Raw genomic sequence first — 14,943 nt, 5'->3', positions numbered from 1 at the left:
CCTTCACCGTTACACCATCCTTTCACTGCGCTCTGTTACATGGTCTGGCTGGGGAGAACATACGTCATGTGGAAGGCAAATTTCTTCCCCTTTGTAGACTTCAACCGAAATTGGTACGACTATAAGCATGGATTCGGTGACCTCAGACAAGCATCGACAACACAAAATGGTAATTGGATGTGATATTTTTGTTGCTGCTGAGAATTGAAGTTAAAACGGTATTATGTTCTACAGATTCGGATAGATGAATGCAGCAGATAGGGTTCGGGTGATCCTGTCAGGCTGGTTAAGCTCATCATGAGCTCTGAGCTCGCGTCACCTTTACACGCAGCACAGACAGCGAATGATACTTCCCAGGAAGCACTGCCTAAGAACATTTTGGAGAAAATGTAGCCTCTCCAACACTGCGGCCTTCTGCATTACCAAGGGTGTAAGAAGGGTTCTATTCCCGACGGCGAACCCGGACACATCCTTGATCTGCGATTAGAGACCAGGAGGTACCAAACCAAGTGCAATGGGAACAATAGGGTGCCTGTCGACAGGGTACTCGGAATGCAAGCGAGACATTTTGCCTTGTTTTGCAAATCACAATCTTGTCAAAAGGGATAGAAAATTCAACGTTATAATTTCATTTGTTTGATCAAGGTTTGCTGGCTTGAACAAGTCTGAGGCTGTATATGGGCCTATTAAAAAGAATATACTTTGTAGTTGTCATTTTCATCGTCCAGTGAAGAACCATCAACAAAATCAACATTGCCATTATAATTGTGTCCAGCATCTTTGGCTCTTATTAAATAACTGCTGTGCGTTGTGTTTTCATAATGAACAGACAAATAAATGTGTGCAAAGGTGCTCCATGAGATTCTGTCATGAAGAACCTTCGCGGGGTATATAGTGCTTAACACGGCATAATGGTCGATACCGAAACGTGGCTATATAACAGGCATATTGCATAAAGTTCTTGTCCATAGAAGTTTGTTTCTTTGTCATCCGTCAACTTCTGATAAATGGATGTCAAACAGTTCTTGAATAGTTGCATGTTATGAATGACTGACATTGCAAGTGATAATGGAAACTGATATGAATTTCTGATAGGATTCGTTGACCTGACACCTTATTTCTCTTAACTGATTGGAAGATATTCTCCGATATCTCGTGTCATACCTTTCACGAAAGAAGGGGACACTCGAAAATATCAATCAATATTGCATGTAAAGTTTCTAGTAGCCGTAAGACAATACTGAATAAACTGAGAACATGTAATGATAACTGAGGACACTTTACAACTAGAATTTGACAGAAGATCAGATATTGGATATTAACATATATTTTATGATGCCCCTACATTCATGAAAACGTATACACGGATGACCGTAGGCCATGTCAGTACTAGATCACATTTCATCAGTGATAAACACTGATAAATGATAAGTGGGTATGGTAAAAGGATTTTATGTTACCTGAATATCAGATGTGCAGTATTTTCTATACTATTTGCCAGTACCGTTTGGTCAGAGATTTAACGTATGAAGTACAAAACATCTCTACTGGGTAGTGAGTGTGTGAGTTTAGTTTTACGCCGCATTTTTGCAATATTCCAGCAATGTCACGGTGGGGGACACCAGAAATGGGCTTCACACATTCTACCCATGTTGGGAATCGAACCCGGGTCTTCTGCTTGACGAGCCAACGCTTTAACCACTAGGCTACCCCACCTCCCCTCTATAGAGTAAGCGTTCGAGAAAATTAAGAATGACGTTTAAAAAACCCACACATAATAAGAAGTGGCCATATTTGTTGGTTGGTCGCGGTGCAAGATTATTGTTTGTCAGCTGTAAATGCAGTCTTTACTTCATAGTTATAATCCACAGTGTCATCCTGTAGTGTCAGCTGGTAGATTGGTAATGGGAATGTAACGGTTTTTGATTGCAGGAAATTTCTGGATAGGCAACGAGCTGCTGCATTATGTCACGAACAACCGACGCCATACTTTGATCGTTGACGCCAAGTTCCAAGGAGGAATGTATTTACAGTATCAGTATCATGGATTTGTGGTATGTACATAAAGTAAACAATTAGATAGTTTTCAAAGAATAGCGTAAAAAGTAATGTGGCTTCAGATATTATCGAAGGAGTCGAATTGGCTGAATCGGGTACTCGGGCTGACTGGGTTGGTTGAGTGTGCATGTTATCGTGCCCCTAAGGCGTAGGACATTGATGATTAATCATCTGTAAAATGCTATAGATCTCAGGACCATACGGTCCATACAAGTCCCAGATCTGCACTGCAGACAATTACGACACTCATTCATACCGAAAGAGTTACCTGGTACAGATAGATTACTACTCGATTGTTCACAGACCGCCACCCTAGGGCTGGAATGCTGTTAGGCTACGCACAAACATTTAATGTGTGACTGGCGGGTTCTACAGGAAAAGAAAGACATACTGATTCCTTTCACACCTGGTGTCCTCCCTCCTTTCTTACTGATCCTCTCATATAGTTAGTAATATAGTAATAGTCCGCTCATGTGGTGCTAATATCCAGGCACATTGCCTGCTCACGGCGCTACGTACATTACTATCCCCGGTCATAGGACATTATTGTACTTTCCGATACTTTATCAACTCCCTTGGGATCATACAGCCATGCTGCCTGTTAGGCGCAATGAACTAAACACACACATTAAAAGCACATCCTCACGGGTACCCATTTGAATGAAACAATGGGGATCTAAATACCTTGTCCAAGGATACGACGCAAATGTGCCCACCTCGGGACCCGAACCTAGGTGCCTCCAAAGGGATCGAACCCGGACCTTCAGCGTGATAAGCAGACGCCTTACCACTGCACTGTTCCGCTCCACTGCACTATTGCGCTCCACTATATCAGTTGTCGCTATTAATGTTTTAAAAAAGTATAAGCACTGCTCGCCATTTCGTTATGTGTCATATGAAAGGTCACAGTGAAGGCTACGCTTTAAAGTGTTAGTCTCACATGTTGTGTAGAGTATGCCCTTGCAATAGAAAAACACAGAATTTGTTGTTTAACACCACACATGGAAATTGTCCAGCATAAGATGGTCATGTATTTGCGATACGAATATGAAATCCAGGTTGTTTTGAAACTAATCAGGTGATTCCGTGCTTCTGGTTTCCAAAACCAATTGAATTAATCGTTATATACAGGTCAAAGGTGAAGACGAAGGTTACGCATTCACATTTGAATTTGGTGGACCGACACCAGCACACGTACTTGGCGATGGACTGACGCTGGCTAATGGTACCAAGTTCTCCACCTACGATGTCGACAACGACCTCAGTGATGGCAACTGCGCAGACATTCACCAGTCAGGATGGTGGTTCACGACGTGTGGGGGATACAACCCTACAGGGCAACCACAACCTTCATCTGATACATACATGTCATTTGATCCGCTTGCTCTCTCGTGGCCAATTCCTGGAAACTATTCACCGGAAGCTTTAGAAATGTTTCTTACTTACGGTCTGTCGGAAGTGTTTGGGAGAAAATGATTTCGTGTAAACATTATTATTTTTATTATACATGTCAGCCTAATTAAGAAGTAAAACTGTAAGTGGTCCTTTCTACTAACTATACCAAGAGTATGGTGCTTTGCGACTAAGGCATGCTTTTAGGACGAGTATTGGATATTAACCTATCATCAGCGGATCCTGATAGAGGTAAGACACGTAACTCTGCACAGCGAATCGCAATACTTTCGAGAGCTGGTATTCCATGCTATCCATTGTTGTCTATGACAATTGTAACACGACACTAAATAAATGCGATCATTATTGAGTTGTCTTTTTTACATGAATATATTTCTTTAAGTACATTAAAATATATATTTCGTGCATTTACCATCAGATATTTTCTAACTCTCACTTTACAAAATAGTGATCGCGATGTGTAGTTACAGTTATCAAAACAGATATTGCAGTTATCCTATACGAGGAAGCAGTGCCACTGTGGTATTATTTTCAGCATATTCCACCAAGGGACAAACGACCAGTCAACCAATCAATTAATGGTTTGATGTAAGCCTTGACATAGCAAATGTAAAATAATGCTCAACACTCCACACCCGCATGCTGAAAGACCTTTGAATGACTACAAATCCGTAAACTAAACCACCCCACTTTGCCATTGCTAGAAAATCTGAAAATTTACTTAGGTAAATAGGTATATACCTATTTTAACTTAAGTACAGAGTAAACTCTCATATGTATTCCTTATGCAACAATGAAATTCCGTTCGTATGCTCAAACAATGTCGACCCATCAGTTTTTTCAAGGCAATTAAAATTGCACGTAACCCGTGTTTGATGGTATAAACCTACACATGCTATTTGTCATCATTCACTTGATGGTCAGTTAATGAGTTTATACCAGGTATAATTAGTGGTAAAACCACTCAGATTACCCGACAAAGGTTCCCATTTGGCATTTCTCGTGTCTGGAGTAAATACTCAACATTGTAAATTAAGGTCTGATGTGGCATCATGCAATTAGTTGCCAGGTGTGCTATCTTAGGTGGCCAATGAGACTATACACCAATGTGAAAAAACTGAAACGATGTATCACTTTTTCGCATATTAGACTGTTAGACACATGATATGGAACAGGATTCTATGTCAGCTGCAGATGAATGGCATATCGTTCCTTTATGGGGATCTTGATGGATACATTCCTTGAACAAGGTAATAGCCTGACATTGTTGCTATAACTTCAGTCTGTTTTAATTTTAATATTTGCATTTTGTTTGTATTGATTTGTTGTAGCATTCAACAGAATCATTTTTTTTCGCCTTTAAGTGTAATGAGACAGTCAACATACACTAGGTCGCACTTTGGGCGTGTGTGTGAAATATGATTCAACTGACAATCTATAAAATGTCTTGATATTACAGTCATGTTATACATTTACTATAAGTATAAGCAGATCGTGTGCTTGTTATTAAGTTTCAAAATGCATACAAATATGATAATAAACTAATTTGGATTATAAGACAAAATATAAAGACGTACATTGATTTCGTTATTTTTCAGTCGTAACATTTTTTACCACTGGCAGATGGTTAAACTTCAAAATGTTTTCACTTGTTATCATAATAATGAAGATGGAAATATTATCGAGCGAAAATGATTTCATAATTGTTGATCAGTCTACGCCAATACTATCTACTGCACTTGGGGGTGGCGCAGCAGAGATCAAGAACCAGTCAAGAATTGTGGGATTTCATTCGGGTACTCCAAGGAGAAAAACAATAACAAAAGCAACAACCAGGCCACGGAAATTGCTCTGGATCAGTGCCCCTTTAAACAAAGTTATAGAAATATTAGATGCATGATCATGTTTTTAATAGAAAAATTACTTCGTTTACGAACTTTCTCAAATTTTAAATTACGTGAAATATCTGTTCTTAATATCTGTTACTTAATTCATTAATGTCGTTTCATTGTATCAAGCAAACAAAACACTTTAAAATTAACCGATCTGTATTCTTCAATGTACACAGTGGTTTCAGAAACTAAATACGTAGATCAAACATTTAAGCAAAGAATTTGCATTTTGCCAGGAGAAGGGACACGATTCCATCAGCAAGTTCGTGACCATAACAGTGGTGGTTCTTGTGTAAACATCATAACTAATTGGAAGTCACACACCACCTTAACGATATTTCCGTAACAAATATCACAGTAAATTTGTTATCTTTCTAACACAAAGGCCTCAATTGATTTCCTTTAAGTGTTTTAAGCCTTACGCAAACAGATGATACTGCAAGATTGTGTACGTAATTACAGATATGGGTGTCGCTTTGAGAAAAAACTAACGTTTTCCAAAATCATTGATCAGGAACATTTCCTAATGGTGACATTTCACCGTCGTCCTCGAGGCCGTTCTGTCATACTTTTGTCAAAGGGTGCAGTGGAGGTGTAACGTTTGAACGTCTCGTCAACACTGTCAAGGTAGGTAGATACAACCAGGAGGTGATGCATGAAGTGTTCACGATGGTATTGTATCTTGATAATTCTATCAGTTCGAATCCCGGTGAGTCTTCAATATTTTTACATGTCTCATTGACCCGTGAAGATCCGGGTTACAATTGGTCTAAAGCAACCATGCTTGTCGTAAGAGGCGACTAACGGGATCGGGAGGTCAGGCGCGCTGACTTGGTTGTCACATGTCATCGTATCCCAGTTGCGTAGATCGATATTCATCAGGCGCGTAGCAAGTCAGTTTTTTCGTGTAAGCCCGATAGGTGCAAAACTGTATTACTTAGGTAGCATAGAGGGCTTACCGAACGTTTTCACCAACAATCATGTGTAAGCCCGAGCTTTGTTTTATCATTGTAGCAACGCCACTGCTCATGCTGTTGATCACTGGATTGTCTGGTCCTGATTCGATTATTTACAGACCGCCGCCATATAGCTGGAATATTGCTGAGTGCGGCGTAAAACAACCAACCAACCATCACCATTCACATGCTTGTCTGTTTGGCAGAGTGGTAAACTTCATAGCCCTGCATCTGTGTGGGCTTTCCTGGTATATCGAGCTGGCACGTCGTGGTGTACCTGAGAAATACTGTTCAAAGCGCCATGCACACTCACTCACTCGCCTAAACGGTTTAACTGCTTTTGTGTTGTACAAGCATGTTACACGGCATGTTTGTACGACTGACTGACTGACTGAGTTTGGTTTTACGCCGCTTTTAGCAATATTCCAGCAACATCACGGCGGGGGACACCAGAAATGGGCTTCACACACTGTGCTCTTGTGGGGATTCGAACCCGGGTCTTCAGCGTGAAGTGCCAACGATTTAACCACTAGGCTACCCCACCGCCCCCATGTTTGTACGATAACGTTCAACAGTGAAACTTACGCATGAACCAAGTATTGAAAGGTCACGTCAATTGTCTATTCATAACGTGTTCATTACATTTGGGAAACTTCTGTGTCTGTGATTTTATACTACAGGTGACATAACCAGGTTCTGTACAAGGAATCCATGATGAATGTACCGTTCTCAATCACCTTCCTCTGCCTAATGGCCTCCTGTACGTTTGGGCACCTTCCAAGCAGCCTGTACAACCGAGTAGTTACCTGTTTTGATCCACTCAGCGTTAACGGTAGAAGTATCGTGTCCTCTGGAAGCCGGATTCGCTGCGCTTTATCCTGTTCTACCTCTCCATCGTGCACGTCGTTCAGTTTCAAAGAAGAGGACGGTGGAGGGAGTTGCTATCTCAACAGCAACGTTGGTTTGACTGACACAGGATGCGTGAACCAGTTTCAGACCTTCATGCTGGACAATGTAGGCTGACAATTACAGATTTTTGTAATATTTTGTTTGATGTTTACACCAGAAAGCAGTGACTATTGTTGTCCACCCTCCTACCCCCAAAACAGAAATAAATAAAACATGAATGAATGAATGAATGAATGGGGTGAGGTGATATGGGGTTTAACGTCGTGCTTGAGAATATTTCGCTCATATGACGACGTGCATGAGTGTGTATGTGTATGTGTGGCTGCTTGTACTAGCCCAGACTGAAGCTGGTTTTATAGTGCTAGCCCACTGAGATACCATGCCGCAGTAAAGCATGAATACCCCACTCAGACACATTATACTGACTCCGAGCCGACCAGTCCTTGTTGTACCCAGTAATGCCGAGCGCCAGGCAGGGACCAACAAGTACCATATTTTAACGTATTTTGGTATGACTCGGTCGGGGATCGAACCCGCGACCTTCCGCTCTCCGGGCGGACGCTCTAACCACTACACCACGGAGGCGGTCGAATGAATGAATGAATGAATGAAGTCATATGATTTAAATCAAAACTTGATCCTTGGGAAAATATAAGAAATATAATAACCATTGGAACGTCTCGCGGATCTCATAGGATCCAGAACATTAGGTTCGGTGTAATACCCTCTTCTTTTGCGCGATAGATAGAGGTTGACCTATTCTAGCCTATGTACATGTGTGCATTTAGATGAACTTTGAAATACGCCAGACTGAAACCACATTACTATTCGTAATTGCCCATGCTCACGTTAGCGCCATTTATTCTTCCTGGTGAACAAAATGTGTTTCTACCAATAAATTCTGTTTTGTAGGGAGAAGAACAGGTTTGCAACGGTCATGGTGCCTACCTGATGAACACGAATAAATGCCGCTGCTTCGATGGCTATATTGGAGACAGCTGTGAAAGACTTATGCAAGGTAGGTACCAGGGGCGTAGCACGCCAATTTTTTCGTGTAAGCCCGATAGGCTGCAAAGCTTTATATTTAGATAGTATTGAGGACTTGCCCAACCTTTTTGGCAACAATCATGTGTAAGCACGGGCTTTTTTTTATAGTGGTACCTACGCCCCTGGGTACAGAAGGGCCCTAACCTAAGGGTGATTGAGTTTAGTTTTACGCCGCTCTCAGCAATATTCCCAATAAGTGGCGGCGGGCCAGACAATCCAGTGATCAACAGCATGAGCATCAATCTACGCAATTGGGATACGATGATATGAGTCAACCAAGTCAGCGAGGCTGACCACCCGATTCCGTTAGTCGCCTCTTACGACAAGCATGGGTTACTGAAGACCAATTCTAACCCGGATCTTCACGGGTAGTCATGAACGCACTATTTTGGGGTCCAGTTTAAGGTGAAGTCAATATACTTAATCTATGATGCTTCATCTGCTAGCATACAATTTTACTACGATAGCATTACTTTTATAAACACATTTTCTAAATAATCAATATTATATTTTCGTTTCAACAATGTATGTTTAGAGCACGGATGAAATAATACGATTGGGTATACCCGCCTTCGCCACTTAACGGGAAATAGTTCCAGTGTTTGACCCAGTGGTTATAATGTTGGTTCGCCACACCGAAAGCACGAGTTCGACTCCCAAAATTGGCACAGAACTAGTACTGGAGTATTGAGTGCGACGTTAAACAACCAATATAAAAAAATCCGTAACATTGGCACAGTGTATAAGTTTATTCAAGTCGACATGACACAAAAAAGATTCACTACTTTCGCCGATATGATAAACGTATATATACAGCTTGGCCTTGTTCCACAAAGCGATCGTAGCGCTACGACAGTCGTAAGTCTATGTTAAAGAATGGGAGTTACGATCATCTTAGCGCTACGACTGTCGTAAGTCTAAGTTAAAGAATGGGAGTTACGGTCATCTTAGCGCTACGACAGTCGTAAGTCTATGTTAAAGAATGGGAGTTACGATCATCTTAGCGCTACGACTGTCGTAAGTCTATGTTAAAGAATGGGAGTTACGGTCATCTTAGCGCTACGACAGTCGTAAGTCTATGTTAAAGAATGGGAGTTACGATCATCTTAGCGCTACGACAGTCGTAAGTCTATGTTAAACAATGGGAGTTACGAGTCATCTTATGGGAGCGCTCTTAGCGACTGTGTCGTAAGTCTATGTTAAAGAATGGGAGTTACGATCATCTGTTAGTCTATGTTAAACTATGGGAGTTACGACTTAGGGTTACGACTGTCGTAAGTCTATGTTAAAGAATGGGAGTTACGATCATCTTAGCGCTACGACTGTCGTAAGTCTATGTTAAAGAATGGGAGTTACGATCATCGTAGCGCTATGACTGTCGTAAGTCTATGTTAAAGAATGGGAGTTACGATCATCGTAGCGCTACGACTGTCGTAAGTCTATGTTAAAGAATGGGAGTTACGATCGTCTTAGCACTACGATTGCTTTGAGGAATGGGCCCCTTGTCAGAAAATATAACACTCGATGACAGCTTCCTTAAATGATTTTGATACCAAATCTTATGTTGAATTAATGTAACATTTACGAAATATGGACTGATTGCTCTCACCAGCTGTAATCAATTATAGCCGTTCCAACCATTACAGACTGCTCGGAAGGGTCGGAATATTATTCCCAAGAACAAGGGATCTTTTTCATCCAGCCACGTTTATCGACGTCTGTATTTTGCGTGTACTGCCACATGGTTTGGGGCGGCCGGACCTACCTGATGATCGTAGGCAGGAATGGTCCCTACGTGAACTTTACAAGAAGTTGGCAAGACTATAAGGATGGCTTTGGCGTCTCCGAGTATGTTGTGAACAAAACAGGTAAGCGTTTATTCGCTTTTATATTTACACGAATAGCTTGGTTGTCAAGAAAAATGGCATCTGTATGTTTATGTGTGTGTTTGCCATTCCTTACGACTTCACAGCGTGTGTTGTAGAGCAGGTTCACCCTATTGCGAACATCTTGTGCCATCACTGATTTTCAATGACCCTGTCAAATAATTTTCAATCATATTTTTAAGTTTCACCTAGTAGAATTCTAATTACTTTTTGGTGTTGACCTTTTTTGATTTTCATTTATCAGACATTTGAGGAGATAACAACTTTATTTTCTGAATTAACAAATACAGCATTCATCCTCGAATATTTAGTCCTCTAACTCCTAAAAGATGATGATAATATTTAACATATTTCTGGTTATTCAATAGCCGATACAGATCAATGTAATACATAATTACCGGGCGTAAATATTTAAGTTTGTTAATCCGAAATAAGGGCATCTAGTATATTTGACTATTATTAATAATCAATAATCTGACTCATGCGTTATGCCGATAATTGCGTCATGTCAACTCATTGTCAGACATGTACAACAGGGCTTATCGTTCAGCTAATCCGACTGTTTCGCATTAAGACAAACCTCTTTAGCGATTGCTTGTATCAAATCCAACACTTCTACATGATTAATCGACCGTTATTATACGAGTCTTTATTCGATCTATAAACCTCTTATGACGTCATCCCATTTTCATCTGAAGTTTTAAATCTTCTAAATGCTTCCAGTGACGTCATGCTCTTAATTGTTTTCAGCAGGGTGTTTCTGTGGAAGAGCATCGTCCCAGGGATATTCCATAGAAAGTCCCAAATGCATTCATATTTGCACTTGATAAGAAACCATATGACACGCATTTCATTCCCAACTTACGGAAATATCCGGAATGATGTATATTTATTTCAAGGGTAGAATCCGTGACCGTCGTACCTGTAGGCTAGTGAGAGAAACAGCTAGAACTAGAGACCCTGACAATCCAACAATATTGTACTTCCGCTTCCCAGCTTGGAGTGAGTGAGTGAGTTATTATTTAACGTCACATCGGCAATATCTCAGCCATATCGTGACGAGAACATATGCCCAGCTTGGAAGTAATATTCGTAAATCAAACATTTGTACGGACCACTATAACGAGGTCAGACTATAATCATCCGCGTCTTGCCCTTCGGCAGTGATATATTGCCTACACAAAGCAGAAGCTACCAATATATTGTTCGTGAATGTAGTAAGTAGTTTTTGTCTGAATACAGGGAGTTTCTGGGCTGGCAACGAGATGCTTCACCAACTTACATCCAGCCGAAGTCACAGGCTGTTTGTTGAAGCGCGTTACGAAACCTACAAGCAATACGTTTACGAAGGATTCGTCGTACGTATATAACATATACCATAAATATCATACTATTCTGATTCTATTGGCAATGGGTATTCTAATACGGCTCAAAACGATTTCCAAATACAGAGAAAGCTAAATAATACTATGATTCATTAACGATACCCATTTTGGCACTTCTGACATTAAAGCGTAACAAAAAAATAAAGATGAAAGCATAACTAAAAAGCAAACAAACAAACTTTAACATTTAACTTTTATTTCCTTACATACTACCCTCATAAACCTGGTATATTGCGGACTGCGGCGTTATTCAAGCAACGAACATGTGTCATTGTATCCTATTTGCATGGATAACACATGTATTAGTTCCATACTATATATCGTTTAGATAAAGTCAAGCAAAACCGACTATCGGGGACAGTCACTGTTTTCCCTTAATGTTTTATTAAACTTTCAACACTTGACAAATGTATTAAACAGTTAAGTTTCATTTTTTATTCAAACACAGCAGGGATAACATGTTGAGGTCATGTCATCTTGAACATGTAATATCTTGGCCAAATTGGTCGGTTATTAAATTGAAGAAATTATTTTCATAAGAGAGCAAGAAAGTAAGGAGTCTTAGAGCAGCATCATACAAGTTTCTGCCATACGATCTTTGAAACCAAACCATCAACAGATTGATATACACTGGTTCCATGTATTGGAAGATCTTGTATTACTCATATTACCAGTGTTGAATGTAAATGTCAGTTGTCCAAGGGGAAGTAATTCGTGTTTTTCCACTAGCCATAGCAACACAATCGTGAAGTAAAACCAAGTTCTATGGATAGAACTTGGTTTTCCTTCCACTATCCATAGAACTTGGTTTTCCTTCATCTATACAACTTCTAAAATGCCTCTCGAAGAAGTTAACACAATCGTGGTCTGGAATTAATTATTAGGCTTTGTTGTGACCCCTGTCTCGCAAATACCAGAACCATTTTCTTACCCTTAACCGTAGTGGTTAATGCCTGTTACCTAAACTTTTAGATGGATTATCCATAAATATTGGAGAAGTAACTTTTGAGCATAAATGCCAAAAAACGTCTGAAGGAAATGAATATAGTTCACATCACTGGTGAGTGGGGACATGCTTATGCATGTTTTACTAACAAAAAATGTCTTCAAAATGATTTGGGAGCAGCCCATGAATAAAGACCTAATTTTGTATATTGTGTGAGTAAATTGAAACGAACTTATTTTATCACAAAATTTTATGCATGATATTGTCAGTAACACAGTTTTCATATTGATCATCATAAATCTTTTTCTAATCGACGATGTTGCCGATTACTGATCATTGTAGCCAGCCCTACAGGTCGTGGAATATTTACCACTTTAGCGAGACCCGCGTGTATGTGTATTGTGCAGACAAATCACAACGGATCGGGAACATGCTTTCAGGAGTTTTTATTACTGGCACATCAAGTTTTGGCGTATCCCCAATACTAATAATCGATGTCTTGACGATATCTCTCTCTTTTTACCATGTTATATTGCAAGTGATGATGATGATGATGATGATGATGATGATGATGATGATGGTGATAATGATGCAGGTGCGAGGAGAGACTGGTGGGTACGAATTCACATTCGACTCTGGTTACCCTAATCAAGACGACGGGGGCATCCACGTCCTCGGTGATTATTTCACGCAAGCAAATGGAACGAAGTTCTCCACTTACGACGTCGACAACGACCTCAGTGCTGACAACTGTGCAAACATCCACAAGTCAGGATGGTGGTTCACGACATGCGGAGGCTACAACCCTACAGGTCAACCACAACATGGGCAGCTTTTGTCATTCGATCCTATCTCACTGTCTTGGCCTGTGAGTGGAAACTTCTCACCCAATTACATACATATCTTTATTTCAACATAAATAATCCATGGATAACAATGGACAGTATATACGCGTACATTTTATGTACTCTCGATCAATGCTAAATAACATCCATGTTGCTTCGACCGAAAGGGCCTTGTGGTTTAAGCGTTCGCTTGTCACGCCAAAGATCCGGGTTCGATTCCCCACATGGGTACAATGTGTGAAGCCTGTTCGTGGTGTCCCCTGCCGTGATGTTGCTTTAATATTGCTAAAAGCGGCGTATAATCATACTCACTCTCATAACTGACCGCTGTTTATGAACGTAGCAAAATAAAAAGCTTGAAATGACGGTTTCACCGTTTTGTCATTGGTTGTGGAAACGTGTAGAGAACGATTATGCAAGTATGCTTTCATGAATGAATGCCGTTCTACACTGCAGTTAGCGGCATGCTAACATCTCTAGCATCAACAACGAACCCTTGCCGTCTAAACATGATTGCTTTATGACGACGGTCTGTAGTTAGTCGAGTCTGGACCACACAATCCAGTGATCAACAGCATGGGCATCGATCTACGCAATTGGGAACCGATGACATATGTCAACCAAGTCAGCGAGCCTGACCACCGATCCCGTTCGTCGCCTCTTACGACAAGCATTAGTTCCTGAGGACCAATTCGAACCCGGATCTTCACGGGTAGTCACGAACGCACTATTTGCAGCCCGTGCAAACCCTATGATCCCCACATTTATAATGCTTTCCCAAATCTTAACAAAATACGTATATCACTATATAACTAAAATAATGTCGATGGGACGTTAAATTTTAACTCGCTATTAAAGTACAAATTCTAATAGTTTCTTAGGTTGAGACTCATGCGGGGATTCGAACGTACAATCTCAGATTGAACCATCCAATCCCCGTACACAAAGTCAACGGTCTTCACGAAAAATAGAATTTAGACAATTGGTCGTCTAAATCATGAACTTTTAGTACCGCTCCCACAAGTGTAAATTGTCACGGCTCACAAAGCTACGAATACCCAATGTCTTTGTTTAAAGTGTTAGATGTACTACATGTTATGTTTGATACTAAAGTACAAATACTGGAAGAGCGATTGACAGCAGTACGCGTACTGGGTCCCATGAGGTACTCGTACTGATGTCAATCGCTATTCAATGTGGTGGCCGTAGAGGAACAAAAACTTTATGAGTTTTCTGTACTCAAGCTTATCCATTTCTGCCGTTTCAGTAGGGGTACATGTGATCAGATGTCACGTGACCGGAAACTAGCGACATATGTATATCAATATTACGTTTATGTGAATGATATAAATCCATTCTTCAATATCATACGGTTATTTTTATCATGCACATATCAGAAGTTTTTTAGGCTAAAAACTTGTTTAGCCATTCGTATTTGTGAGTTTAAACACCATCATGCCATTGGTACTGATTATAATCCTTTGTCCGCGTCAAGTCGCGGGTAAAGCGACGTAAAACCACTCACTTTGCTCGTGGGTATGGCGAGGTGAGGTGAGGTGTAATTGGGTTTAACGTCGTGCTTGAGAATATTTCGCTCATATGACGA

The 14,943-nt window shown here is 40.5% G+C and overlaps 1 long non-coding RNA gene across 1 annotated transcript in view; it reads right to left on the bottom strand.

Annotated features, from left to right (window-relative positions):
* Positions 1 to 4,226: 4,226 nt before the first annotated feature.
* Positions 4,227 to 14,943, bottom strand: part of LOC124266644 — a 17,161-nt gene continuing 6,444 nt past the window's right edge. Inside the window, exons 2-4 of the long non-coding RNA XR_006895808.1 lie at positions 12,304 to 12,309; positions 5,206 to 5,209; positions 4,227 to 4,238 (exon numbers count right to left, since the gene is read on the bottom strand). This is a non-coding gene — a long non-coding RNA (uncharacterized LOC124266644). The remainder of the gene's footprint in view (positions 4,239 to 5,205; positions 5,210 to 12,303; positions 12,310 to 14,943) is intronic.

This window comes from Haliotis rubra, unplaced genomic scaffold (genome assembly GCF_003918875.1).
Source record: "Haliotis rubra isolate DU_JTF1 unplaced genomic scaffold, ASM391887v1 Scf127, whole genome shotgun sequence".
Taxonomy (NCBI): domain Eukaryota; kingdom Metazoa; phylum Mollusca; class Gastropoda; order Lepetellida; family Haliotidae; genus Haliotis; species Haliotis rubra.
Note: the sequence above shows the minus strand (reverse complement) of the source record. Positions and strands in the feature narration are given on the sequence as shown.